A 27,815-nucleotide genomic window follows, 5' to 3' on the forward strand; every position below is an offset into this window, starting at 1 on the left:
AAGAAGGCATCCTACCTCATGGTTGTCTTGTTGTGAGTTGAAGGGGTGGAGTGAGACCCACTAATTGTCTCATATCGGTTATACTAGTAGGCTAGTTTAAATAAAGGTCCTAGTTTTAGTCACCTCTTTACTCGGGACGAGCAAAGGTTCGGTTTGGGGATGTTTGATGTGACTCATATTTGAGCACATTTAGCCCCCCGAATTAACCTCATTCCTATGCTTTCAAGCACTTATTTGGGTCATTTACTATGTTTAGTTTCCCATTTTGCATATTCTTTGAGATTTGTGTCCTTGGTAGGAAAGGAATGCTAACCTTGCATTTATGAGGTGAAATGGAGCTAAATGGATCGCATCTAATGACCAAGCATCAAAGAGAAGACCGACACTAGAGGCCTAAGTAGATAAATAAAGTAAAATGGGCAATGATGAAAAGATCCTTACATCCCCAACACGATCCTTGTGGATTGTTAAGGAGCCAAACAAGGGAACTACTCTGCCCAAGGATCCGAGCGGCCCGAGCATGATCCGAACGTACCAAACTACCAGGATCCGAGCGGCTTGATCCCAGGACGAGCTGGCTGGAGAGGTATGATCCGAGCGTCCCCTCCCTGATCCGAGTGGATCTCATTACAGAACAGTCCGTGCCTCAGCACAGGACGAGCGAATTGTGGCAGGACTAGCAGAGACGATCCGCGCATGTCCCTCGGGAGTAGCATTTCCTCAAGTTTTCTTAGGGTCTTAATAATCATTTAAGCCCTTAGTAACCCTAATCCTTGTACTTAATCTTTAGTATAAATACGTACCCCTTTGTACTACCTAGATTATCATCTTATCTTATGCTTTCTTAATATCCTCTTAATCCAACTTTAATCTCATCTTAATTTAGTTATAATACACTCTTCAATATTAATCACATCTTAATCTTTCATTAATTTCTCTATTGTTCTTCCTTTTATTTGGGTAATTAGAAAATTATTTGGGTTTATTTGGAGGATTGACAACCTTCCATCAATCATCAAATACTTCTATTTTTCTTTGATTTATTATTTGGATCATCTTCACATGTATAATTCCTCTTTACCCTTTGTTTAATTATTGTTAATCGCTTTACTTTATTCATCATGTTTTGCATTGTTAATATGATTGACAACCTTATTAGCATGCTAAACTTGATAATGAGTGAGTAGTTCTTTAGCTAGGGTTAATGGGGAATTAGAGGAAACAAACATGGGGATTGATTTATGCTTAATCTAATATATTCTCTTAATTAATTTGCTTGCTTGTTGTGATTTCAACCTATGCACATGTTATGTTTGATGAAATGTGAGACTATGAAACCTTGTATTTTTTTACCATCCCTTATCTCTTGAATGAGGCTTGTAAGACATAAACCAACTCGAGCCTCATTAGACCATGCATAGAGTTGAATAGGAAGGATTAAGTCGAATTGTAGGTGTTGTATAGTCTAGACGACTTGGCTCCGGGACCCAAACCTTCTTAGGGATTGTAAGATATACATTAACTCGATGGCATCACAACAATAAGTGCTTGCATCTAATTGAGAACATATTTGTATGATCTACTCCCATGAATCCCCTATGAACCCATGACACCCTAGTGCTTTTTAATCATTTGATCAAACCCCTTTTATTGCTTTACTTGTTTACATTCATCTTGTTGCTTAGTTTAGATTACACCTCATCTCAACCCAATTTGTGACACCCTTAGACATAGCTATTTATAATTGAAAATCCTACATCAATACCCGTCCCTTGGGATCCGACCTTTACTTAACTCTTTACTAAGAGTAGTTTGTGAAGTTATAAATATTGTTTTGGTTGGTAACTTTTGACGACGAGTTTGAACCGGACCAATGTTCAAAATACAGCGGAAGACTTCTAGACATCTCATGGTGACTCAACCCAGTTATCCAATGCGCATCCATCTCATACCTCCTCAATAACATTTAAACGGGGTCAGTTACTGATTACACAAATACAAAACAACAGAAACAATACACAATCACCCAATCTTCATCATAACTCCACACCTGACTACACAATAAAGTGTGTAGTCCTGCCAGAATACCCATCGCAACAAGTATTCCACACCGCCAGTAGGGGACCGCAACTGTTCCCACCTAAGACTCGCTCATCTCATCCGAGCGATAACCCATGTTCCTTTATGTGCACATCTCCTCGGTGGCGGGTTCCACAGAGGGCGAATCAAGGGCGTGAAGCCACTCCTACAAGTGACTCCACTCAGCCGAGGACGCACCTCGTGTAACACCCTTGAATTTCCCATTTTGACATTTATAATTTATTTAACCATTCTGCTACTTTATTTTATATATATTTTTTAAATTATTTAATTTAATTAATTTTAATTTAAACTTGATTTCCATAAAAATAATATTGTAAAACTTAATTTATATAAAAAAAAACTTTTTTTAGTCGGATAATATTAGTAACGGTAGTAAAAAATAATAATAATTCCCATCTTAAATTGTAGTAAGTTTGAGACGTTTTTCCGTCTAGCAAAAGACCTTGCATTTCAATTATGAATCTTAACTAGACTCGGACCAACCATATATCAACAACACATACCACCTACCCTCATACACTCTACTTTTTAAATAATTCGATTATTATTATTATTATTATTATATTATGATTATTATGATTATTATTATGATTATGGTTATGATTATGGTTATGATTGTGATTATGATTATGATTATGATTATTATTATTATTATTATTATGATTATTATTATTATTATTATTATTATTATTATTATTATTATTATTATTATTATTATTATTATTATTATTATTATTATTATTATTATTATTATTATACTACCCAGTCCCCACCCCGTCACTTCCCCCTGCTTTTTCCCTTTCTCTTTCGTGGAATTGACAACAACAACAAAACAATTAGAATGGTACTCAGCAACAACAAAAAACAACACCTTCGCCATTTTTACCAAGCTTCAACCCGAGATCCCGACTTCATTTCTCAACCTTTTTCCTTAATTCTTGCTCCATTCTCCTCCTTACTTCTCCCTTCATCTTTCTAGGTAAGAAAGCTTCTCTTTTGATCGGGTTTTCGAAAATTTCGTCTTAAAGACAACTCAGTTTTGGCCTTAAACAACTCGTTTTCCCCCCTTCTAGTTGAAGATCTTGAAGACCGGAGGGAGGCTCGTACGTTTGGATGTTTTCACTCTGAAATTTATGAAGCTGAGGTAACGGTGATAGGTTACTCGACAAATGTCGAAATTTCCGTCTTATGTGTCGTTTTATATGCTCTTGGCTGATAAAGTTTGACCCTTTATGTTTTCTCATTGGTGTGATGGTTTCCGTCACAAATGGTGTTTGAAACGGGCTGGTTTTATGCAGCTTCAGTGACCCGTTTTACATAACAGTTCTCGATTATGGTAAGGATATATAAAAAGGTTATTATTTAGGCTTTAGTTGTGTCTCGTTTTTGTTTCATTCCTGTCTTAAATCCTGACAGAAAGCTGTGTTGAAACGGGACTATTTTGACCCGGTTTAGGACTGCTTGAGCTCTGTTTTGGTACAATGATGTTCAACCATATAGCTTATATGTTTATGTTTTGATGATGTCAAGGTGCTTTACATTCTATATACTTGTTGCCTGTAATCGTTTGTTAAGTGCTTTAGAATTAACCTATTACGAGCAACATAGAAGATTGTGACAATTGCATGAGAGGTTCAAGCCTTCGTTCAAGATCAAACGGTTCAAGATTCATTCAAGGATTATGTGAAGACGAAGTTCGTCTAAAGATTAATCAAGGTTGGATGATGACGTAGCTTATACTCGAAGATCTCCTTGAAGATTAGAATAGTATAGGTGATTATCTCGTAATGGTAATCAAAAATGAGTTTCTTGATTTAGTAAAGTTATAGCTTTGCAGCTATAACATTACTAGTAAAAGAGCGCAATGTTATAGCTCTCCTACTATAACATTGAGATGCTGAGTTTTTATACACGACTCATAATTATTTCAAAAATTGTTTTATAATTGTTTAAAGTTTATTTTAAATGTTTTAATGAAAGTATTTATATAATAAAGCCCGGTTTAGTGAGGAGTCCGGCTTTGTATTAAACGTTAATTAGTAGTTGTAATGGATCAACTTATGAGTTGGACTTTGCTACTAATTAGGGTTTCAACATATCCTCTCTTAAGACCTAAATTCTAATCATATGTTAAGACTAGGGTTTGCACGAGTCACGAGGCACATGAGCCGTGACATCTCGTGTTACCTAGGGTATATTAGGTAAAGATTTTATTCTATAATAATATCTTTACATATCTTATATATCTTACTTAATATATTTGTTTATGGTAAAAGATATTCTTGTTTTAGGAAATCTTATCATAATCTTAGAATTTATAGTAAAGATAATATTTGGAAAGATTATATTCTATCTCTTAGAATATTCTTTATTATCTTTTAAGGCTTTTAGGAAAGAGATAATAAGAAGATATAATTTGCATTTGTATCTTATTATTTTCGGCTATTAGGGTTTGTGTGAAAACCGTTAGCCTACTCCTTCCTTCCCTATAAATACTTTGCTATTTACACATCTAAAATAGAGACCTTAAGCATAAAAATTAATTTCATCTTGATAGAGCAAACCGTGTGTTTTCAAAGAAAATCCGTTTTGTTATTTTGAAAGGTCGTGTGTTTTAAAACTCGCATACTTGTTCTTAATTTATCGTTATAAGATAATAGTGCTTAGTTGATTTCTTAACTTGTTCATTAACGTGAACCTTTGTTAGAATCATTAGTGCTTTCTTATTAGCGTAAGTTAGTCACTCGAGTATTTAACGGTACTCATTGAGTTACAGCTAGAGTTAGTTGTACGAGTTAGGTTAGTAAATTTGTAATCCGTAGAAAGGTACTAAATTTATTAATCGAGAATAGTGGACGTAGGTTTCGACTTGTGAAACTGAACCACTTCAAAAACCGTTTGTCCCATCGTTCTTTTGCTTGCTTCGTTTATTTCATTTACTTTCGTTAGTTGATTAGTTAAAGTTTAATCAATAAACTTTAGATAATCTGTAACACCCCGTAAATTTGAAGACCTTTATTATATTTTAAGAGTAATATTTTAATCTATTTTAATTTAATATTAATTTATTTGAAATAAAATTTATTTGATAAAATATAACTTTATTTTATTTTGAAGAAATGTAATCATTTTTGATAGTTTAGAAATGTTTAAAAGTGATTTAAACTATATTTAAACCTTTTCCTTTGTTAAAATAGATTTCGGATAAAAGTCGTAAAATTGGGATTTTCCTATTTCTTACGGTCGTTGGGTAAACGAGTTTGGATATTGGGCATATGAGTACTTAATCTTTTAGTAAAATCGTGTTTAAGAACTTTATTTTTCTCGGAAATCGCGTTCGACGAATATTTCTAATTTCCGTCGAAACGAACCAAAACGTAAACAAATGACCCATCTCCCATGCCTTTGGCTGGCCACCTACCCTCCATTTTTCTCCTCTTCCAATTTTCATTTCCTCCATAACTCAATCTATCTCCTCCTTCTCTCAAACATCAAAAACCCACTAAAAATCCTCCTTACAATCCCTAAATCTACCATAACTTCTTCATTTCTCCACCAAATCGCATAAATATTATATATTCGGAATCCTCTCTTCAATCCTCATCTACTAGTAAGCTTTATTTTCATTTCCCCCAAATTTTGTTTAAGACACTTTTTTTTGGGGTTTCGAATTTAAGCTTAATAATTGTGTTTTTGTTGTTCTTATAGGTGAAGAATTTGAAGATGAGTTAGGTGACTCATATGTTGTTGAAGATGAAGAGTAATTTTGGGTTTTAGAAGCTTTCTCAAGTTATTACTTGTCTCTTTGCTAGCTTAAGGTAACTATTCCGAGTTACTCGACGAATTAATGTCACATTAGTAGTTGTATTCGTTGTTTGTTGTTGTTTGTTGTTGTTGTTGTTGTTGTTGTTGTTTGTTGTTGTTTGAGACGATCTTGTTGATAAATGAATGAATGGAGTAAGATGAGTATGCTTATGTTTAATTTATGTTAACCATTTGTATATTATTGTTTAGAACAAATTTGGATGAGGAATTATGTGTTGTGACAAGTCCGCGTGTTGGCTGGAACGCGTCAGTACTGGACCGAGACGTTTTCCAATGTTTCCAAAAATATGACAGATTGAACGGCATCGAAAAATTAGGTGGTTTAGCCACTTGAATCACTCAATTCGGAGTCCGTATGAGTAAATGGCGTCGTTTTATCGATAAAATTTATAGAAAAGTTTACCCTTGTGTGAGACGGTTATTTATACTATTTTATTATGCGAGAATTTAATTGAATTGGATATTTTGTAAGTTGGAATATATTTCCTTATGTTGATAGTTTTTCACATGATAGAAATTGGAAATCGCATGAGAATGATATTGTGATGAATTTTGTGATTTGGGCCAAAGTAGGCCAAGACTCTGAGCTGGGCCAGATTAACCGAACGAGTTTGGTCAAACTAGGTTTTAACCGGTCAGCCTCGATTTAACCAATGACCCGTCGCGGGACTAGGGTCGAGAGTTTGTCTTTGAGGTTAGTTTGGTTGTTATTGGATGTTTTATGTTTATGCCTTGATATTTGTAATTATCATTTCACATGTTGGTTGTTGGATGCTTTGGATGCCTTATGCTTGAGTCTTATTGCCTCTTTGCCATTTTAGCTTGTTCTCGTGGATTATGGTACTGTTGGTTAGCTGGAATTTGGATTATTATCGATATTGGAGATATTGTTGGATTGTCAGCTGAATATGCTCTTGCGTAGTCTTTCATATGCTAGGGTGTGTATGATCTTTTGTGTGTGCAAGTTTGGACTCTTTGCCCCTCTTATGACTAATTGGGTATCCTACTTGTCTTGTGTGGAGTGGGTTAAAGTATTCAAGCTGGGACTAGGTCCTAGGTGAGTATTTCGGCCTTCGTCATAGATAGGCCCTTATAGTCTTTGACGAGTATATGTTCACCGCTTAATAGCCTTTGTGTCTTAGCTTGGTGGGCTTATATCCAAGTTAGGGCATGACCTCCTGACGTACTCTTAGAAGTATGTGGTCAGCTTAAGTACTAGCCAACCCTTTGGTGGACTCTTTAGGGGTACTCATGTGTGTGATCATGGGTCTTGGATGCGGTATTTTCCGCATGTCGCTAGGTCTGCGCAGGTTTAGGACTAGGGTGTTTACCTTACCTCGTGGTATAGACTCGAGTTACAGAGTGACTATTGATGTAACACCCCCTCATACCAAGGTACCTTACCAGGACTACCCCAGCATGAAAGGTTGTTACCATCTCGGTTGCCCGAGGTTAGTATATATCAAAAGCAACAGTCCAAACACATTTATTAATGTACGGTAGTTATAAAAGTTACATAGTCTCTAAAAGCTAATAAACGAATTATCCAAATGACAACAACTACCAAAACAATAACTAAGGCTCGTGGTGGTGTTATCTACTCCAGCGTGGTGACTCTCCCATAACTGCCCCAAGCTCAATAAATGTATCACCTGTCACAATCTGCTCACCATCCCCGAATGGATCACCGCAGGTTTTACAAAACAACAACACGGGGTCAAGATTACTCAATCAATATAAGACAGAAACAAACAATACAACCGGTGATCATCGATTTCACACACAGTAACCGACTACACACCGAAGTGTGTAGCCCTGCCAGATTACCCATCGCAACAGGTAATCCTCGCCGCCAGTGGGTGACCGCAGCCCATCCCCACCTAGTCCAGCTCATCAACGAGCGACTAACAATCCCTGTCCCTTAATGTGCACATCCCCTCCCGTGACGGGTTCTACGGAGGGCGAACTAGGGTGTGAAGCCACTCCCGCAAGTGACTCCACCACAATCACACACACACAGCATCACAGCTGTCACAACACCACAACCGTCACAACACAACCACACCAACACCGTCATCACAACACCCATACTCCGATGATCAGCAGATAACAACAATTACAACACAAGCACACGAGTCTTAACTCAATTAATAAAAGAATCGAGTAGGGAAACCCTACCTTTTCGCAATCCGCTACGCTGCAATCAATCATACAAATGCACAACTAGTAACACATCATCACCTACAACAACGATAATCAACGACATATGATGACCAAAACCCTAAACTCCCAAATTAACCAAATTAGGGTTTGTTAACTTATAAGAATGACAATAGATGAACAAGTATAAGACACTTACTACGGCGATTGACACGGAATGAGATGCTAGAACCCACAATCGACAACCTTTGACTTGGAATTGATGAAGATGATTAGAGGATAATGAACGTAGTTTATGTTTTTGGGGAGAAATGATTTTAGAAACCGATTTAACGATGATATATAACCTCTAATCATTTTAACCAAAATCGCGGAAATAATACTCGTCGGGCGGATACTCGGTCGAGTAAAGTGTATACTCGGCCGAGTATCCTCTACTCGGTCGAGTATTCACCATACTCGGCCGAGTATTCCTCGGCAGAACCCAAACAAACTACACTCCTGACACTACTCGGCCGAGTAGGCTCTACTCGGTCGAGTACTTAGCTTATAAAAATCCGTAGTATTACAATCTTCCCCCCTTAAAAAGAACTTCGTCCCCGAAGTTCCAACCCAACCTATAAAACCTGGACACCTAACACTAACTCCACAAACCACTCTTCATTCCACCATATGGCTCACGATATCGTCTCAACTATAGCATAGGCTCCCAATACTGACTCCATAACATTACCGAATTAATAACCACAATATAATATTGCCAACTCTGTCTCACTTCTATAACACTCAATAGCACTCAATACCAAGACAATCCACTAAAGAAGATCAACCATCAAAACGGAATGTTACATTCTACCACCCTTAAAAGGAACTTCGTCCTCGAAGTTTACTCACACTCATCAACATCATCATCCAGCTGCCAAAACTCTCGAACTCATAAATATCATCATCCACTTTTATCAACACTATCGAAAAAAATTCTCACACTCCTAAACATCGAACTACTATAAGCACAACCATGGCCTTTTAACACTATCAACCACTATATGTACCCATCCATTCCTTATGCTACACCAACACTCTACGTCCAATAATATTACGACATGCACAACCCTCAAACGCTCTTTGTCGCATCCTACTCCTCTTAAGACACATGTTACGTCCTCGTAACTCACTAATACTAGATCCTTAGCTATACCTCTCATTATCTTCATCACCACCACATGTGAAAGATACCCGCCTATAATCTAAACACTTACTATTCCTATATCCAAGGCTCTCTTACTTAAACAGTTTTCATACCTCAACTCATTCTGCACTCCATCTAACCAAAACCACACAATCCTGATCATAACAAACACTCTAACTCTTCCACATTACCGCGACATGACATACCTCTCTATATAAACTATATAAAACTCTTATCGCCAAAAGCATAACTCACGATCCACACTTGTTACGTACACTCACACTAGATCCTCAAGTTCCTTTCTTTCATTACCGCAAGACTCATACATAACTTAACACGACACTAATTACCCAACACCGTACACTCTTTGTCTTAACAAGGATTATGAACCACCCGCATATATCGATCATTACCACACATGTTCTACGAATCACTTGTCATTACCATGTCTACCAAAGCCTCATCTAGAACAAGATCAAAATTATCAGAACAACCTATCACAACCGTGTCCCATCAATGAATATCACTATACCATGACAACAACGAAAACATATACAACTCTCTTTCATATCATACTCTACCCTCATTTCCAAACTGAAACTGGTAAGAAATATCAACAAACAAAACAACAGTCTACATGTCTAACCGAAACTCACAAGAAACAACAGCAACAAAACAACAATCTGTGCATAATGGTCTCAGACTTTGAAACTCAAATCGTAACCACCCCTGTATACTCCACTACAACCGGTGATGGCATCGCAACACCGCCACCAACAGCCGCACCGCAGCGCGAAAATGTCCGCATCACAACACGAAGTACCGTGCCCGGATCACCACCCAAGGCACAACAACCACATCGATAAACATCACACCCACATATAATTCGCACAAACACTGACTCAGTATAACTCTCCGGACAAGAAAACTTACTCAAAACTGCTTTATTCGATCATAACACAACATATTATACGAAATAAACATACAAGAATCTCATGCATATCATCCATACCTTTTCACGGAATAAACATGTATCATCAATACACATACGATTTTAACTATCCATGCCAGATCAATCAAATTATTTCCTTTTGAACCTCATTCCATTAGATTGTCGTACCCAACATATATCACAAACATTCGTATAACAACTTTATGACTATCACACCATACCGCTTCTTGTGAGGTCGGAACCTCACACAAACATTTATACACATCCTAGACCCATAATCACATCCAACTAGTCAATCCTGATCACGTAAGTTACCACCTGATAAAAGTTACCTCTCACCCGAGCTTAACTCGTACACCCCTCATAACATATTCTCCCATTCGCATAACCATCACCCCTTGCCAAATGTAACCATACCATTAATACTCAACTACTAACAACCGCCTCATATGACCACATCTTATACTCTCTCACAACCATACATATCAATCTGGTCTCTATAAAATCAACTTCACTAGAACAACTAGCTTCCCTAAAGTAACATCATCCTCAACCACTAGTGACAATACTATGACACCAACATCCTTCATGTGACTACTCTTTTACTATCACTTCTTAATATCACAATCCGTTTCATCTCTTTGGTTAGCATCCCAAATAACGAACATCAAATCCATCAACAAAATTTACTCCAACGTTATTCCCAATTCTATCCTTTATCATATTGTTACCTAACTCTCCGCCACAATCGCAGATCGTGCAAACACTCTACCAGCTTTTTATTCCCTTAATACCTCGAAACTCACGGCTAACATATCGTCCTGCTCTCCTATATAACTATTAATTCACACCTTCTAGTGAGGCTATCGTACATTTCCATGATTCCTTACTTTCATGTCCCATAACTTTGGTCAACGTTCTCTCACTTACTTAGTCAATAATAACGATTAATAAATCATCTCCTTCCTTCTCTACCTAACCCTTTAGTAATATGATTACCTTCTTGTTACTCCACGACTCACATTCCATTAATTCATATCAATTTCTTCTCATTCTTTCCTTATTACTTATCCCCTCTCATCTCGCTTCTCACACTCCCTTCTCACATACAAGTCCACACACCAACGGTTACTCTTCAATAGATCGTATCTCCCTTTCGTATCTCTAGAACCCAAAGTTCACCTCATGTCGTTAATTGTCCAAGGAATTTCACACTAGGCTCACCTCCATATATTCCAAATTCCCAAACTCGACCACTATCTACCCATCGCGGCATAACTCGATCTCATTACGCATCATTCGTTTTCGTCCCTCTATAACGACCTTTTATCACACATAATCCTAACCAACACAATCCTAACCATTTCCCTCCATAAATCCTTACACATCCCAATATGCTACTAGTCGTATCCCTCGCCTCAATCTTTAATTCTCACGTTTCTTTAAACTTACATCACTTTTGCCCATATATGTACTTACTTTTATATTACTCAACACACGACTATCTTACTCACCATACCTCACAAAACACGCTCTTTACCTCGATTAACTCATCAATCTTCCCTCTCTTTTGTTTCCACTATCCCTCACGACCACATATAACTCATGTCCTTTCTATCCAACACGTACTCCTTACAAGCCGGCATTCTCCCCATCATAACATTGGGTAACTTACGTATCAAGACCGTCACATATATAAAAGAATGCGTTAAGACTCAAAACGTACATGTGTACATACCCTAGAACTCAAAACAATGTAAGAGCATAGCTACCAACTCAAAATAAAGGTAAGAACATAGCTACCGACTCAAAATTAAGGTGAAAATATAGCCACCGACTCAAAATAGCCGCCCACTGAGGTACTCGGTCGAGCACATAACATACTAGGTCGAGTACAGGATACTTGGTCGAGTAACTATATTACTCGGCCGAGTTTTCGACTCCAGAAGCGAACGTAATTGTCGCAGAAGGATTACTCGGTCGAGTATTGGGAATACTCGGCCGAGTAGACCTTACTCGGTCGAGTATGAGACTACTCGGCCGAGTTCATGACTCCAGACGCTAAACAGTATTATCACAGAGAGATTACTCGGCCGAATATGGAATACTTGGTCGAGTATAAAAGATACTCGGCCGAGTAGGGACTACTCGGTCGAGTATCGGCAGATTCTCAAGACCGTCCAGTTTTCGTAAAACAGTCATATCTCACTCGTTACTTGGTCATTTTGGGCGTGTGACCTATCGTTAGAATCGTAAGAGGACAAGCTATCACCTCAACTTGTAATCACAGCAATATCATTTCTAGAACTCGACTTATGTCAGTTTTAAGACAACCCTTCCGTAATCGATCTTTATACAAATCAAGTTTCCTAAGCCAAAACAACTTGAACATACATAAGGCAACAAAAACAACTCAATACTTCAAGAAACCAGTATACAAGTGAACTCTTATCATACGTTCATGTATATAGACACCTGCCCGTAACCATATGCTACTACCAGCAATCAAGCATTAACATCATCATGATTATGTACGCTTGTTCCACTACCCCTTTTGAAAGCCACATAATAAACACTTAACATGCCAACATATTTCATACCAAATCCGTTTCAACAAGTTTCACCACGTCTTACACATGTTTCCACACATCTCACTTCCTTTCACATGATTCAACCATTCAAGTTCCACATACCACACACACGCATCGAAAAGACTCACAACAAATTCCCCCTGGTGACCGGCTTGAGATTGTGAGGGCCATAGTGCGACTTCGGGACGTCTCCCAAGTCTTTGCGGCAGCTCCAAACAACTCTCCCCGGGTTCATTTTATTTAGACTCCCTAAGTTCATTAGGTTCATTTGTTTTAGGTGTCGGAATCGTCGGCTCTGATACCACTTTGTAACACCTCCTCATACCAAGGTACCTTACCAGGACTACCCCAGCATGAAAGGTTGTTACCATCTCGGTTGCCCGAGGTTAGTATATATCAAAAGCAACAGTCCAAACACATTTATTAATGTACGGTAGTTATAAAAGTTACATAGTCTCTAAAAGCTAATAAACGAATTATCCAAATGACAACAACTACCAAAACAATAACTAAGGCTCGTGGTGGTGTTATCTACTCCAGCGTGGTGACTCTCCCATAACTGCCTCAAGCTCAATAAATGTATCACTGTCACAACCGCTCACCATCCCCGAATGGATTACCGCAGTTTTACAAAACAACAACACGGGGTCGGTAGATTACTCAATCAATATAAGACAAACAATACAACCGGTGATCATCGATTTCACACACAAGAACCGACTACACACCGAAGTGTGTAGCCGCCAGATTACCCATCGCAACAGGTAATCCTCGCCGCGATGGGTGACCGCAGCCCATCCCCATCTAGTCCGGCTCATCAACGAGCGACTAACAATCCCCCGTCCCTTAATGTGCACATCCCCTCCCGTGACGGGTTCCACGGAGGGCGAACTAGGGTGTGAAGCCACTCCCGCAAGTGACTCCACCACAATCACACACACAAGCATCACGGTGTCACAACACCACAACCGTCACAACACAACCACACCAACACCGTCATCACAACACCCATACTCCGATGATCAACAGATAACAACAATTACAACACAAGCACAGTCTTAACTCAATTAACAGTAACTGAGTAGGGAAACCCTACCTTTTCGCAATCCGCTACGCTGCAATCAATCATACAAATGCACAACTAGTAACACATCATCACCTACAACAACGATAATCAACAATCAACGACATATGATGACCAAAACCCTAAACTCCCAAATTAACCAAATTAGGGTTTGTTAACTTATAAGAATGACAATAGATGAACAAGTATAAGACACTTACTACGGCGATTGACACGGAATGAGATGCTAGAACCCACAATCGACAACCTTTGACTTGGAATTGATGAAGATGATTAGAGGATAATGAACGTAGTTTATGTTTTTGGGGAGAAATGATTTTAGAAACTGACGAACGATGATATATAACCTCTAATCATTTTAACCAAAATCGCGGAAATAATACTCGTCAGGCCGGATACTCGGTCGAGTAAAGTGTATACTCGGTCGAGTATCCTCTACTCGGTCGAGTATTCACCATACTCGGCCGAGTATTCCTCGGCAGAACCCAAACAAACTACACTCCTGACACTACTCGGCCGAGTAGGCTCTACTCGGTCGAGTACTTAGCTTATAAAAATCCGTAGTATTACAATTGACTGTACTAGGAACTTATGCCTGTCTCTAGATATATTGTCCTTTCTTGTTTAATGATTCTATGAATCATAGAAGGTGAGATGCAAGCCGGCTATGGTTGATAGAGTTTGGATTCCTGGATGTTATGTGATTCACATGATAGTGTAGTATGAGTCGGTCTAGTATTCACATGCTAGGACTATGTGTTATTTTATTGATTGTTCACATGATAAGCACAATTGTCTAGCATCTATATGCTAAGGCTATGTGTTATTCATATTCATATTCTTATGTTTACATGTTATATTAATTATGACATTTCGTGGCTGGGAGAACTTGGAGTTACTCCCCACTGACTGTGGCTTTCGTATTTGTATAAAATGCGATTGACAGGTAGGTGATGCATATATGGGGTACATGGACGAGCTAGCGAGCAAAGTAACCTTGGGACCTAGATTGGCTTTATTTTATTATGACCCTTAAACACTTTTTATGTTATATACTTTTTAGGGACATATGTCTCCCTTTATCATATTTGGGTTGTATAACTTTGTTTCGCGACTTTAGCGATGTTTTATTATGAGATTTATTTTAGACCTTGCATGTTTGACACCTTCCCATTTGGATACTTTTATAACAGGTTCAGGTTTTAAAAATTACAGGTTTTTACCCAAATGAACCTATTACAAACATATCCATGCAGTTTTATTCTAGAATTACGTGTTTATTTTTCCGCAATGAATGAGGGTGTCACAGTTGGTATCAGAGCATATTTGCTCCCGACGCACGTTTGTGAACCCCAATATAAATAACTTGACCTTCAAATAATAAACTCGAGAGATGGGTAGGATGGGTAGACCTAGGACTTTATGTTGTAGTCTCTTTGTGATTGCTATTTATTAGGTTCTAACATGTTTGTTGATTGTCATTTAACAACTGTTGTATTCTTGGATCAATGACCGTGAGCTTACCTACATGGAGATCAAGATTTGGTGCCCATTGCTGAGGATCGAAGCCTTTTCAACCGTTGAAGAATGCTTCTACTCCCTTGAAGATGTTTCTCATTCTTTGTGTACCTTGCTCTGTTCTTTACTTCTTAATGCTTATTCCTTCTTCTAAATCCTCTTTTCTTATTCCTTGTAAGTGACTCTTGTATTCTCTAACTAGTCCTTTGTTCCTTGCTTATCCTCCTTTAACGCCTTTTGATGGTACTCTTTCTTTTGAGGAATGTTGACCTTGGTTGGAAATTTGACCTTTGAGGAGATTGTTGGTGTTTGACCCTTAACCCTGGTTTTGAGAGGATTTGATGTTGGAAAGACTTAGGTAGTGTGGTGAGACATACTTAATGATTCTTAGACCTAGATCCTTAATAAAGTGAGTATTCTTGATTGATGGATTTTGTGTTGTCAAGTGTGAGTTGCGTTTGTTACTAAGGCTATAGAACTTGGCTTTGTTGTTTAGGTTTGGGATTTGAGAGCCTTGGGAAGTGTAGTGAGACATGTCTTGGGATACTAGTGCTTGGTACTTGACTTTAAATGGATGGAATTGAATGGTGGAATATTTGAGGAACCCTTTCTGGGAATTTATAGCTTGGTATTCGGATCTTTGATTGAAGATTTTACTATTTTGAGAAACCCATGGTTGACACTAGTTGGATATGAGTATAGCTTTGTTGGAAATTTGACCTTGACCTTGTGGAAGTTGTTTGTGGATGTTTGAGGATTTGGAGTGATGAGATCACATTTATAGTGGAGTACCTTGTTTCACGGAATTGCTTAGGATGAAGTAACATGAGTGTTTTGAGGAAATCCTTGGAAGTGATGTGGTTATAAGTTTTGTTGCTAAGAAGTTTTCGGAACCGTTTAGGCTGATGTGGTAATTTGGGATTCGAGTACTTGGCGTTTCCTTCTTGTCTAATTCCCTTCTTCTTTGACCATGAGCATTACCGTTCATACCTCCTTTCCACGCTTCATCTTGCTCATGATCTTGAATTAGCCGCGGTGGTACATGCCTTGAAGACATGGAGGCATTACCTTATTGGAGTTCATTGCCGCATTTATACCTATCATAAGAGTTTGAGGTGTATCTTTACCCAGAAAGAATTGAATATGAGGCAAAGAAGATGGCTAGAGTTGGTGAATGATTATGATGCCGAGTTGATTTATCATGAAGGGAAAGCAAATGTGGTGGCCGATGCTTTGAGTAGGAAGACTAGTCACTCTTTGAGCACTATCCGTGTGTTACCTGATGAACTTACCACAGAATTTCAAAAGTTAGGGATAAGCCTTGTTGGTAAGGGCTTTGACTATCTTAGTGCCTTGAGTGCAGAACCCGACTTTTACCGTGAGATCCGTACTTGCCTACCTGAGGATGCTACTTTCAAGTCCATTCAAGCAAAAATCCAACTTGGGCAAGCTAAGGATTGTGTGGTGGATAGTGATGGATACCTTCGTTACCAAGGTAGGATGTATGTTCCGAGAGTAGCCGAGTTGAGGAAGAAGATCCTTGATGAAGCCCACCTTTCTGCTTACTCTATTCATCCGGGTGGTGACAAGATGTATAAAGACTTGAGATTATAGTTTTGGTGGCCTAGGATGAAGATTGATGTCCTAGAGTATGTTAGCAAGTGTCTTACCTGTCAGAAAGTGAAGATTGAGCATCAGAAACCCGGAGGTTTGCTACAACCTTTGGATGTTCCCCTTTGGAAATGGGAGTCCATTTCCATGGACTTTGTGATGGCTTTACCTAAGACTGCTAGCGGAAAAGATGTTGTTTGGGTAGTTGTAGATCGATTGACCAAGTGTGCTAGATTTATACCTATCAAGGAGACATGGAACTTAGATGTCCTAGCTGGTGCCTACGTGAAGGAGATAGTACGCTACCATGGAGTGCCTAAGGATATAGTTTCAGATCGTGACCCGAGATTCTGTTCCCGTTTCTGGACTGCTTTGCAAGAAGCCATGGGTAGTAAGCTACTGATGAGTACCGCTTTTCATGCCGCTACAGATGGACAGACTGAGAGGACTATCCAGACTTTAGAGGACCTCCTCCGTGCTTGTGCTTTAGACTTCCACACTTCTTGGGAGAAGTGCTTACCTCTTGTTGAATTCTCCTACAACAATAGCTATCATACTTCTATCAAGATGTCACCTTATGAAGCTTTGTACGGTAGGAAGTGCCGTAGTCCTGTTTGTTGGGATAAAGTCCAATATTCTCATGTGTTGGGGCCCGATTTGGTGACTGAGACCATCAATCAGGTTCAGATCATTCGAGAGCGTATGAAAACCGCTCAAGACCGACAGAAATCTTATGCCGATGTCCGTCGTCGACCACTTGCCTTTGAGGTTGATGATTGAGTGTTCCTTAAGGTATCACCTATGAAAGGGGTGAAACGGTTTGGTATGAAAGGAAAGCTGAGTCCTAAATACATTGGACCTTTCCGTGTGCTTGAGAAGATTGGCCCAGTTGCTTACCGTTTGGAGTTGCCCCCGAATTTGAGCAAGGTTCATGATGTCTTCCATGTATCTCAGTTGAGGAAGTACATTAGTGACCCGAGCCATGTCATTCAAGAAGAAATCCCAGATTTGGAGCCTAACTTGACTTTGGAAGAAAGGCCAATCCGAATCCTCGAAAGAGCAAACAAGCAACTTAGAAACAAAGTTGTGCCCCTAGTTCGTATCCTTTGGCGTTGTGGAAATGTCGAAGAAGAAACTTGGGAGCCTGAATCTTCTATGTTAGCTAAATATCCCGAACTCTTCTCGTGAGGTACTTTCCGTTCCTTTATCTAATTCTTGTGAGTTTAGCTATCCTTTCGAGTGTTCCCTCTCCTTCTCTTAAATACTCTCCGCGTTAGTAGTCCTTGCTTAGTTGTTTAAAAGTCGTAGTTAGAGTTTGGTCATAGCTAGTGGAGTTATTATCCTTATTATAGAGTTTCGAACTAAAGATTTTTGGAAATGTTTTAATGTTTTCCACTGGTTTTAACGTCAATGAGTGGTAAAGCTCGTTATTGGAGACGTCCGATAATTGGTTTCTCATTTGTTGGTGTAAAAATATATATATTTATGTCTTTGATTTGGAACGTTGATGTTCTTGAACGGCCGACGAGGATATTCCGTTCCATTGAAAAGACACTTATATTTCATACATTCATATTCTGAAGATTTTGTTTACTTGATTTTAAAGAGATAGACCTACATATATACAATGTTCCTTCTTCTAAGTTTCGGGGACGAAACTTCTTAAAAGGAGGGATGATTGTAACACCCCGTAAATTTGAAGACCTTTATTATATTTTAAGAGTAATATTTTAATCTATTTTAATTTAATATTAATTTATTTGAAATAAAATTTATTTGATAAAATATAACTTTATTTTATTTTGAAGAAATGTAATCATTTTTGATAGTTTAGAAATGTTTAAAAGTGATTTAAACTATATTTAAACCTTTTCCTTTGTTAAAATAGATTTCGGATAAAAGTCGTAAAATTGGGATTTTCCCATTTCTTACGGTCGTTGGGTAAACGAGTTTGGATATTGGGCATATGAGTACTTAATCTTTTAGTAAAATCGTGTTTAAGAACTTTATTTTTCTCGGAAATCGCGTTCGACGAATATTTTTAATTTCCGTCGAAACGAACCAAAACGTAAACAAATGACCCATCTCCCATGCCTTTGGCTGGCCACCTACCCTCCATTTTTCTCCTCTTCCAATTTTCATTTCCTCCATAACTCAATCTATCTCCTCCTTCTCTCAAACATCAAAAACCCACTAAAAATCTTCCTTACAATCCCTAAATCTACCATAACTTCTTCATTTCTCCACCAAATCGCATAAATATTATATATTCGGAATCCTCTCTTCAATCCTCATCTACTAGTAAGCTTTATTTTCATTTCCCCCAAATTTTGTTTAAGACACTTTTTTTTTTGGGGTTTTGAATTTAAGCTTAATAATTGTGTTTTTGTTGTTCTTATAGGTGAAGAATTTGAAGATGAGTTAGGTGACTCATATGTTGTTGAAGATGAAGAGTAATTTTGGGTTTTAGAAGCTTTCTCAAGTTATTACTTGTCTCTTTGCTAGCTTAAGGTAACTATTCCGAGTTACTCGACGAATTAATGTCACATTAGTAGTTGTATTCGTTGTTTGTTGTTGTTTGTTGTTGTTGTTGTTGTTGTTGTTTGTTGTTGTTTGAGACGATCTTGTTGATAAATGAATGAATGGAGTAAGATGAGTATGCTTATGTTTAATTTATGTTAACCATTTGTATATTATTATTTAGAACAAATTTGGATGAGGAATTATGTGTTGTGACAAGTCCGCGTGTTGGCTGGAACGCGTCAGTACCGGACCGAGGCGTTTTCCAATGTTTCCAAAAATATGACAGATTGAACGGCATCGAAAAATTAGGTGGTTTAGCCACTTGAATCACTCAATTCGGAGTCCGTATGAGTAAATGACGTCGTTTTATCGATAAAATTTATAGAAAAGTTTACCCTTGTGTGAGACGGTTATTTATACTATTTTATTATGCGAGAATTTAATTGAATTGGATATTTTGTAAGTTGGAATATATTTCCTTATGTTGATAGTTTTTCACATGATAGAAATTGGAAATAGCATGAGAATGATATTGTGATGAATTTTGTGATTTGGGCCAAAGTAGGCCAAGACTCTGAGCTGGGCCAGATTGACCGAACGAGTTTGGTCAAACTAGGTTTTAACCGGTCAGCCTCGATTTGACCAATGACCTGTCGCGGGACTAGGGTCGAGGGTTTGTCTTTGAGGTTAGTTTGGTTGTTATTGGATGTTTTATGTTTATGCCTTGATATTTGTAATTATCATTTCACATGTTGGTTGTTGGATGCTTTGGATGCCTTATGCTTGAGTCTTATTGCCTCTTTGCCATTTTAGCTTGTTCTCATGGATTATGGTACTGTTGGTTAGCTGGAATTTGGATTATTATCGATATTGGAGATATTGTTGGATTGTCAGCTGAATATGCTCTTGCGTAGTCTTTCATATGCTAGGGTGTGTATGATCTTTTGTGTGTGCAAGTTTGGACTCTTTGCCCCTCTTATGATTAATTGGGTGTCCTACTTGTCTTGTGTGGAGTGGGTTAAAGTATTCAAGCTGGGACTAGGTCCTAGGTGAGTATTTCGGCCTTCGTCATAGATAGGCCCTTATAGTCTTTGACGAGTATATGTTCACCGCTTAATAGCCTTTGTGTCTTAGCTTGGTGGGCTTATATCCAAGTTAGGGCATGACCTCCTGACGTACTCTTAGAAGTATGTGGTCAGCTTAAGTACTAGCCAACCCTTTGGTGGACTCCTTAGGGGTACTCATGTGTGTGATCATGGGTCTTGGATGCGGTATTTTCCGCATGTCGCTAGGTCTGCGCAGGTTTAGGACTAGGGTGTTTACCTTACCTCGTGGTATAGACTCGAGTTCTGAGTGACTATTGATTTGTACTAGGAACTTATGCCTGTCTCTAGATATATTGTCCTTTCTTGTTTGATGATTCTATGAATCATAGAAGGTGAGATGCAAGCCGGCTATGGTTGATAGAGTTTGGATTCCTGGATGTTATGTGATTCACATGATAGTGTAGTATGAGTCGGTCTAGTATTCACATGCTAGGACTATGTGTTGTTTTATTGATTGTTCACATGATAAGCACAATTGTCTAGCATCTATATGCTAAGGCTATGTGTTATTCATATTCATATTCTTATGTTTACATGTTATATTAATTATGACATTTCGTGGCTGGGAGAACTCGGAGTTACTCCCCACCGACCGTGGCTTTCGTATTTGTATAAAATGCGATTGTGTAGGTGATGCATATATGGGGTACATGGACGAGCTAGCGAGCAAAGTAACCTTGGGACCTAGATTGGCTTTATTTTATTATGACCCTTAAACACTTTTTATGTTATATACTTTTTAGGGACATATGTCTCCCTTTATCATATTTGGGTTGTATAACTTTGTTTCGCGACTTTAGCAATGTTTTATTATGAGATTTATTTTAGACCTTGCATGTTTGACACCTTCCCATTTGGATACTTTTATAACAGGTTCAGGTTTTAAAAATTACAGGTTTTTACCCAAATGAACCTATTACAAACATATCCATGCAGTTTTATTCTAGAATTACGTGTTTATTTTTCCGCAATGAATGAGGGTGTCACATAATCAATTACATATACATTATCGAAAAAGCTTTAAAAAGTTTTAAATCCTCAATTCAGCCCCCCCCCCCCCCCCTCCCCCTGAGTATTTTGGATCAATAGACTCTTCAATTGGTATCAGAGCCTCGTGCTCTTGATTGCCTAACCGCAAAGAGGCTGATCTATCTTGTTTTTCATTTATCTTATCGTTTCATATTCCGCTGCCTATCACGTGATAAATGGATTCCAAATATCTCAAGTGTCCCGTCTTTGATGGGAAGAATTACGGATTGTGGAAAAACATGATGACTCACTATGTGAAAGGACACGATTGGGAGTGCTGGAGGATTATTCAAAACGGACCGCACAAAATTCTTGTGGCATCCGAGGAAGGCACTACCTATGAAAAGAAAGAAGAGGACTATGTCGAGACCGACTACAAGAAGGCCGAAAAGAACTCCAAAGCGATAAGTCTCCTGCAAAACGGAATGACTTCTACTGAGTTTGATCGGTTCTCTTCATGTTCCACGGCCAAGGAGATATGGGATGGGCTCGAATTAGCTTATGAAGGTACTTCCATTGTTAGGAAGCACCAAATTGACTTGCTTATGCAAAAATATGAGCTATTCATTATGGAGCCTAATGAGTCCTTAGATAGCATGTCTGCAAGGTTTTCAAGTATCATAAACGAACTGAAAAACCTAGGTAGGAAATTCAGTACTGAGGACATTGCAAGAAAGGTTCTTAGGAGCCTTACTAAGAAGTGGCGTGCTAAGGTCACTGCAATGGAGAAATCACGAGATCTTGAAACCCTTTCCTATCAAGAACTCATTGGTGCTCTCATGGCCCATGAAATTACTCTTAATAAAGATGACGCTGAACCAAGTTGTAATAAGAGTATGGCCTTAAAGAGCGAAGAAGTTGACTCTGAACTAGAGGAGGAAACTGTCTTGTTTGCACGACGCTTTAAAAATAAGATATTTCGAAATAAACAAACAAAATCATCCTATAACAACAATAACAACAAGTCATTCAACAAAAAGGTTAATGACTCAAAGTCGTCTTTCGCAAATAGAGGTTGCTTCAAGTGTGGAGAATCTGGTCATATGATCAAGGATTGTCCAACATGGGAGAAGATAAAGGAGAAGACGAAACGTGAGAAGACAAAGAGAGAATTCAAGCAAGTTATGATGGCTTCGTGTTGGGGAGACCTTGACTCAGAAGATGACGAGGAATCTGAAGACGATGAAGTAGCAAACCTTTGTCTCTGCAGTGTTAGTCTCGACCTAATCTCTGACAGTGACGATGAGAGCGCAAATTCTCATTCAAACTATTGCTTTCTTGGAGAATCAGACGAAGATGACGATGAAGAGGTAAGTTATCTTGAGCTTAAAAAACGTGTTAAGAAATTGTCTAAAAGGGCCTTAATTGAATACTTTGAACAATCTCTTGATAAGTGTCACGAACAGGATTTGGAATTGAAAAATCTAAAGGAACAGATTCTTGAAATCGCAGAAGAGAATCATACTCTCAAGGCTAAAACTAAGAAGTTGAAATCTAAAGGTATAGCTGAGAAGGCTACAACATTAGATTCCACTATAGCTGAAAAGAAGGAATTAGAGTGCAAAGTTATAGCTAATGAAGCTATAACTTCAGACCTAAAGCTTAACATCAAGCACCTTCAAGCCAAAGTTATAGCTAATGAAGCTATAACTTTAGAACTTAGAAAAGCCAAAGAACTTTTGGAAGCTAAGGTCACATCTAATGAAGTAGTGATCTTAGACCAAAAGAAAGAGATAGATTCTCTTTCAAAGCAATTGAAAGAATCTAAGACCGATATGATCAATGTTAAGAAACACCACACCGATGTTGTGTTCATTCTTAATAAACGATTCCAAGACTTTCGTGACAACTTTAAAAAGGACAATGATGTAGATCACACGAAATGTCAAGAGGAAATTAAAACCCTAAAAGACCTACTTCTACACGCTAGAAAGGTCCATGATAAGTGGGAAGTTAGTACAAAAGTCCTAAACTTCCCAACCGAACAATCAGACAATAATATGAAGATGGGGTTAGGACATGAGTGCTACATCCGTAGAGATCACTCTAAATGCACATCAACACCTTCGGATTTTGATTTTAGAAAAAGGAAGTATGCTGATCTTCCTGAATACCTGGTTTGCAATTACTGTGGTCATACAGGTCACATCCAAATCAATTGTGTCAAAAAGGCTCATGATATAAGAAAAAATGCCGAACATGCCAAAATTGTTGACACAGTTGTCGAGGATAAGGAAACCCCCACTAACGAACCTAACAAAGAAAGGAACAATAAATTTCGTTGGTTCTATGACATGGCCTTTGACTACACTAAGAAACCTAGCACTTCACAAAACCCTTGTCGATCTCAACCTAGTAAACCTACTTACAAGGGAAATAGTCGTGAAAGACCTAGAGAAATTCCTAGACCTAGAGAAAACCCTAACCCTAGAACTCCTCCTAAGCCAAATAAGCCAAGGATTAGAAAAATGGTTATTAGACAAGTTTGGATTCGAAAGGACTTAGTTTATAGAGTAACTAATCATAAGGGACCCAACTTAGCTTGGGTACCTAAAAACTGTATCTAATCCTTTCTGTAGGAAGAAGTGAAAGAAAACAATCAATGGTATCTTGACAGTGGATGTTCAAGACACATGACCGGAGATAAGAATCTATTTCTTTCACTCAAACCGTTCAACGGAGGCAAAGTGACGTTCGGGGACAACAAAAAGGGAAAAGTAATCGGCGTTGGCAAAATCGGAATCTCTAAGTCTCACGCGATCAGTGATGTTTATCTCGTGGACGGTCTAAAACATAACTTGTTAAGCATATCTCAACTATGCGACAAAGGTAACAAAGTAGTTTTTCATACTGATAGTTGTCGCATTATTATTGAAGGAACTAGCAATGTTATTCTTGAAGGCCACAGAAAAAGGAATGTTTATATGGTAGATTTAAATGCTGTGCCTACTAACTCCTTTTCGTGCATGAAAGTTACACTTGATGATCCTTGTCTATGGCATAAACGTTTTGGTCACATTAGCTCACTAACCTTGAATAAACTCAAGAAGTGGGACTTGGTTGAAGGGTTACCTAAGATCAAGTTCGACCAAGAAAAGATGTGTGACACGTGTGCAAGGTGTAAACAAGTAAGATCATCATTCAAACCAAAAAGAGTAGTAAGCACAAATCAAGCCTTGGAATTAGTACACATGGATTTATGTGGACCAATGAAGGTAAGGAGTAGAGGAGGATCCAGGTACATCTTCGTTCTTGTAGACGACTACTCAAGGTATGTATGGCCTATCTATCTTCATTCAAAAGATGAAACTTTTGATGAATTTGATTGTCTTATGAAACGTGTTCAAAACAAATATAAGACTAATCTTGTATCTCTTCATACGGATCATGGCATCGAATTTGATAATCAAACTTTTATAGAATATTGTAGAGTTAATGGTGTAGGGCACAACTTTTCTGCACCAAGAACTCCTCAACAAAATGGTGTTGTTGAACGTATGAATAGAACTTTAGAAGATATGGCACGTACAATGCTCTTGTGTAGTGGTTTACCTCGTAACTTTTGGGCTGAAGCCATTAGTACTTCTTGCTAGATCCATAATCGTGCTATGATCCGACCTATTCTTAAGAAAACCCCCTACGAACTCCTTAGAGGTCGAAAACCTAATATCTCCCATCTTCTTTGCTTTGGGAGCAAGTGCTTTGTGCATAATAACGGTAAAAACCGTTTAAGCAAATTTGACCCAAGAAGTGATGAGGCGATTTTCATAGGATACTCAGATCATAGCAAGGCTTACAAAGTCTTCAATAAAAGAACTCTTTGTATTGAAGAAAGTGTCCACGTTATTTTTGATGAAGATAACGTGTTCGATAAGCTTTTACAAGATGAGGAAGAAGACTTGGATGAACCCGACTTTCGTCTTTCAAGAGACGATCCCCCAGAGTTGGAATTGGAGGACAATGAAATTGAGGGAATAAGTGATGAACTTACTCGTTCCTCAAAAGATAAAAAGGAGAAAGGCAAAGTTATAGTTAATGATACTATAACATCAACTCAAGACAAGAACTCCCAAACCAATGTTATAGATGATGTTACTATAACATTGAATCCAAATCAAAGTGTAGAGTCCGAGGTTATAATCGGCTCAAATACAACACCCGGATTGGATTCAAGGGGAACTTCCTCTAATTCCGAACCAAATGAAGTCGGGTCAAGCTCAAATAACGATGAAGAACCAAGCACTTCAACAAAATAGAAATACAAGAACTCACACCCCATGGACAATATTCTTGGAAATATTAAGAAGGGTGTTCAAACAAGACGTTCCTTAAACAACTTCTGTTCCTTCTACTCTTTTCTATCCATGATCGAACCAAAGAATATCAATGAAGCTCTTGCTGAATCAGATTAGATTATAGCTATGTAAGAAGAACTACAACAGTTCGAAAGAAACAAGGTTTAGCATTTAGTTCCTAGACCAAAAGATCGTTCAGTCATTGGAACTAGGTGGGTCTTCAGGAACAAATTAGATGATGCCGGAGTCATTGTCAGAAACAAAGCAAGATTGGTGGTCCAAGGGTATAATCAACAAGAAGGAATAGATTATGACGAGACTTTCGCACCTGTTTCTCATCTTGAAGCTATTAGACTTCTGATAGCATTCGCCGCACATAAGGGAATGAAGCTCTTCCAGATGGATGTCAAGACGGCATTCTTAAACGGTTATTTACAAGAGAAAGTTTTCGTTGAACAGCCCCCTGGTTTTAAGAATATTAAATTTGAGGATCACGTATTCAAATTAGATAAAGCCCTGTACGGATTAAAGCAAGCACCTAGGGCTTGGTACGATCGATTATCTAAGTGTCTACTTGACAGTGGATTCAGTAGAGGATCCGTCGACAAAACCCTATTTCTAAAAACTGAGGGTACTGACCTTTTGGTTGTTCAAATATACGTCGATGATATCATCTTTGGATCGACCAACCGAAGCTTGTGCAAATATTTTTCTGAGTTGATGACTTCCGAATTCGAGATGAGTATGATGGGAGAATTAAAATTCTTCTTAGGGCTGCAAATACAACAAACTGATGAAGGCATTAAAATCCATCAACAGAAATATATCAAGGAGTTGATTCAGAAATTCGGAATGGAAAATTCACATGCTATGCCTACTCCAATGGTCGAGAACAAGAAATTGACATTGGATGATAACGGTAAATCAGTTGATGAAACTACTTACCGTGGTATGATTGGGTCACTGTTATATTTGACCGTAAGTAGACCCGATATTATGTTTAGCGTATGCGTTTGTGCAAGATATCAATCATCTCCCAAAGAATCGCATATGACGGCCGTAAAATGAATTTTACGTTACTTGATTGGAACGGCCAACTTATACCTATGGTATCCAATGGAGTGCAATTTTGATCTAGCCGGTTATTCCGATGCCGACTACGCAGGATGTTCTCTAGACAGAAAAAGCACGTCGGGTGTCGCCACGTTTGTCGGACCGTGTATCATCATGTGGGGTTCGAAGAAACAAAATTCGGTTGCTCTCTCAACTGCTGAAGCCGAATATATTGCTGCAGGACTGGTATGTACTCAACTTTTATGGCTTAAGCAACAATTACGTGATTATGGTGTTGACGTAGGATGTATTCCTATTTTATGTGATAATACTAGTGCGATAATTATTTCTAAAAACCCAGCACAACATTCACGTACCAAACATATGAAATAAGACACCATTTTATACGAGACCATGTTGAGAAGGGGAATATAAAACTTGAATTTTGTAGTACTGAAAAACAATGGGCAGACATTTTGACAAAATCATTAGCTAGAGAACGATTTGAGACTTTACAGTTGGAAATTGGTTTAATCAGTGGTACCTAAGCTTCTATATTTGTTCGATCTTTTTATGACTGACTAGTTAAGTTAAGATTGTATGACTGTGTCCGTATATTACGTTGCATGAATAATTTCGTTTGTAGGAATATTTTTATCATAAAATTCTATTTGTAATTTAGAATTTAATTGTTATAAAAACTAATTCCTTATCACAATAAATAAAACACACCAAATCTTTTATCTTTCCAAATCACAAAGAATCTTTCCTATATT

This window comes from Silene latifolia, chromosome 3 (genome assembly GCF_048544455.1).
Source record: "Silene latifolia isolate original U9 population chromosome 3, ASM4854445v1, whole genome shotgun sequence".
Lineage (NCBI taxonomy): Eukaryota > Viridiplantae > Streptophyta > Magnoliopsida > Caryophyllales > Caryophyllaceae > Silene > Silene latifolia.